This window comes from Lontra canadensis, unplaced genomic scaffold (assembly GCF_010015895.1).
Source record: "Lontra canadensis isolate GAN:19392208 unplaced genomic scaffold, GSC_riverotter_1.0 scaffold221, whole genome shotgun sequence".
NCBI classification, from domain to species: Eukaryota; Metazoa; Chordata; class Mammalia; order Carnivora; family Mustelidae; genus Lontra; species Lontra canadensis.
Genome location: NW_022631215.1, coordinates 430370 through 434728, shown reverse-complemented (window position 1 = coordinate 434728; position 4359 = coordinate 430370).

Genomic DNA, 4359 nt, shown 5'->3' with positions numbered 1-4359 from the left:
CAATATGGATAAATGATCTCAATGTGAGACAGGAATCCATCAGAATCCTAGAGGAGAACATAGGCAGTAACCTCTTGGATATCAGCCACAGCAACTTCTTTCAAGATATGTCTCCAAAGGCAAAGGAAACAAAAGCAATGATATTTTGGGACTTCATCAAGGTCAACAGCTTCTGCACAGCAAAGGAAACAGTCAAAAAAAAAAAAAAGAGACAACCCACAGAATGGGAGAAGATATTTGCAATTGACAGTACAGACAAAGGGTTGATACCCAGGATCTATAAAGAACTTCTCAAACTCAACACACACAAAACAGACAATCATATCAAAAAATGGGCAGAAGATATGAACAGACACTTCTCCAATGAAGACATACAAATGGCTATCAGACACATGAAAAACTGTTCATCATCACTAGCCATCAGGGAGATTCAAATTAAAACCACATTGAGATACCACCTTACACCAGTTAGAATGGCCAAAATTAGCAAGACAGGAAACAACTGTGTTGGAGGGGATGTGGAGAAAGAGGAACCCTCTTAACACTGTTGGTGGGAATGCAAGTTGGTGCAGCCACTTTGGAGAACAGTGTGGAGATTCCTCAAGAAATTAAAAATAGAGCTTCCCTATGACCCTGCCATTGCACCACTGGGTATTTACTCCAAAGATACAGATGTAGTGAAAAGAAGGGCCATCTGTAACCCAATGTTTATAGCAGCAAGGGCCACGGTCGCCAAACTGTGGAAAGATCCAAGATGCCCTTCAACGGATGAATGGATAAGGAAGATGTGGTCCATATACACTATGGAGTATTATGCCTCCATCAGAAAGGATGAATACCCAACTTTTGCAGTAACATGGACGGGACTGGAAGAGATTATGCTGAGTGAAATCAGTCAAACAGAGAGAGTCAATTATCATATGGTTTCACTTATTTGTGGAGCATAACAAATAGCATGGAGGACAAGGAGAGATGGAGAGGAGAAGGGAGTTGAGGGAAATTGGAAGGGTAGGTGAACCATGAGAGACTATGGGCTCTGAAAAACAATCTGAGGGTTTTGAAGGGGTGTGGGGTGGGAGGTTGGGGGAACCAGGTGGTGGGTGTTAGAGAGGGCACATATTGCATGGAGCACTGGGTATGGTGCAAAAACAATGAATACTGTTGTGCTGAAAAGAAAGAAAAAATTAAATAAATAAATAAATAAATGAAAGCAAATGAAAAAGAAAATAAGACAGTTCAAAACATCGGATTCAATAAAGGCAGTGCTAAGACAGAAGATTATTGCAATAATGACTTGAAGGAACTAGAATGGATCAGCAAGTAAAGTGTAAATCCACTAGAAAAAGGAAATAATAAAGATTAGGGCAGAAATAGTGACATAGACACAAACAAAAATAACAGTAGTACAGATCAAAATAAATAAGAGCTGTTTCTTTGAAATAATTAACAAAATTGATATATCCTTTGACAGCCTTATCGAAAAGAAAAGAGAAAGATCCAAAAAAAAAAAAAGAATGAAAGAGAAGAAATCACGATTTACACCACAGAAATACAAGCAATTAAAAGAGAGTATTATGAAAAATGATATGCTAACAAATGGGGCATTCTGGAAGAAATGGACAAATTCGTAATAACATACAAACTACCAAAGCTGAAACTGGAAGAAATAGAAAATTTGAACAAGCCCATAACCAGCAACGAAATTGAATCAGTAACTAAAAATCTCCCAACCAGCAAAAGTCTAATGTAGATAGTTTTCCAAGGGAATTATGTCAGACATTTAAATAGGAGTTAATACCTATTATTACCAAATCATTCTAAAAAATAGAAAGGAAAGGAAAACTTCCAAACTCCTTCTACAAGGCAATCATTACTGTGATTCCAAAAACAGGCAAAGTCCCTAATATAAAGGAGAATTACAAGGCAATATCACTGATGAACACAGACAATAAAAATTCTCAAATACAAGCAAGTTGCATCCAACAGAACATTAAACAAATTGTTCATCACAATCAGGTGAGATTTATTCCTGGATTGCAGAAGTGGTTCAATATTTGCAAATCACTCAATGTGATATCCTACTTTAGAAAACGAACGAATAAAAATCATGATCCAGTCAATAGATACAGAAAAAGCATTTTACAAAATACAACATCTATTCTTTTTTTTTTTTATATTTTATTCATCTATTTGACAGCAAGAGATTGAGAGATAGAGATGAGAGAGAGAGAGAGAGCACAGAATCAGGGGGAGAGACAGGCAGAGTGAGAAGCAGGCTCCCAACCAAGCAGGGAACCCGACATGGGGCTCAACCCCAAGACCCCGAGATCAGGACCTAAACTAAAGGCAGACACTTAATGTACTGAGCCACCCCAGTACCCACACAGCATCCATTCTTGATAAAAACCTTCAACAAAGTTCTTATAAATAGAACTTAACTCAACATCATAAAGGCCATGTACAAAAGACTTACAGCTAATATCATCCTCAATGGGGAAAACCTGAGAGCTTTTTCTCTATGGTCAGGAACAAGACAGAGATGTCCAATCTCACCATTGTTCTTTAATATAGTAATGGAATTCTTAGCCTCAGCAATCAATGAAAATAAATAAAAAATAATTTAAATAGACAAGGAAGAAATCTAATTTTCACTATTGCTCTATGTAGAAAACCCAAGATTACACACACACACAAAGTACTAGAACATATACATGAATTCAGCAACATCGCAGGGCATACAATCAACATGTGGAAATATGTTGCATTTCTATGCATCAATAATGAAGCAACAGAAAGAGAAATCAAGGAATCGATCTCATTTGCAATTCTACCAAAAACAATAAGATACCTAGGAATAAACCTAAACAAAGAAGGGAAAGATCTGTACTCTGAAAACTACAGAACACTTATGAAAGAAACACTTAGGAAAGAGGACACAAAGTAAACAGCATTCCATGTTCATGGATTGGAAGGACAATCATTGTTAAGATGTTTACACTATCCAAAGCAATCTAAATTTTTAATGCAATCTGTACCAAAATGCTACATGGATGTTTCACAGAGCTAGTAAAAACAATCCTAAAACTTGTATGGAACCACAAAGGACCTGAATAGTCAATACAATTCTGAAAAAGAAAAACAAAACTGGGCATCATGACTCCAGACTCCAAATCCATAGTCATCAAGACAGTGTGGTACTAGCACAAGAAAAGACATATAGATCAAAGGAACAGAATACAAACCCCAGGACTGGACCCACAACTATATGGTCAACTAATATTTGACAAAGCAGGAAAGAATATCTAATGGACAAAAGACAGTTCTTTGACAAATGGTATTGGGAAAACTGGGCAGCCATCTACAGAAGAATGAAACTGGATGACTTTCACCATGCACAAAGTTAAACTCAAAATGGATGAAATACCTAAATATTGAATAAGAATTCATCAAAATCCTGAGAATAACTCAGGCAGAAATGTTTTGATCTTGGCAGGAGAAACTTCTTACTAGACACGTCTCTAGAGACAAAGGGAAATAAAGAAACAAACAAAAATGAACAATTGGGACTTCATCAAGATAAAATGCTTCTGCACAGTGAAGGAAACAATCAGGAAAACTAAAAGGGAGCCTAAAAGTCAGTGAGAGAAGATATATGGAAATAATATATCTCATAAATTGTTAGTATTTAAAATCCTGAAAGAACTTATCAACCTCAACACCCAAAAAACATATCATCCAGTTAAGTAAAGGACAGAAGACATAGACATTTTTTTTCCAAAGAAAACATTCAGAGGGCTAACAGACAAGTGAAAGAATGTTCAAAATCACCAATCAACAGGGAAATACAAATCAAACCACAAATCAAAACCAAAATGATATACCAACTCACACCCGTTGGAATGGCTAAAATTAACAATAGAAGATACAACAGCTGTTGGCAAAGAGTCTGAGAAAGGGGTACGCTCTTACACTGTTAGATGGAATGCAAACACGTGCAATCACTCTGGAGAACATGGAGGCTGCTCAAAAATTTACACAGGGAACTGTCCTGTGATCTAACAATTGCACTAATAGGTATTTACCCAAAAGATACAAAAGTACTTATTTGAAGGGATTTGTGCACCCCAGAGTTTATTTTTAATTTTTTGTTTAAATTTTATTAGTTAACATACACTAAAGCATTTGTTTCTAGAGTACAATTCAGTGATTCTCACTTACATGAAACACCCAGGGTTCATCACAAGAAGTGCCTTCTTTAATGCCCATCACACTTTTAGCCCCCCTCCATCAACCCTCAGTTTGTTCTCTATTGTTAAGAGTCATGTACAACTTATTTCCCTTTTCTCTTTTTTGCTTTTC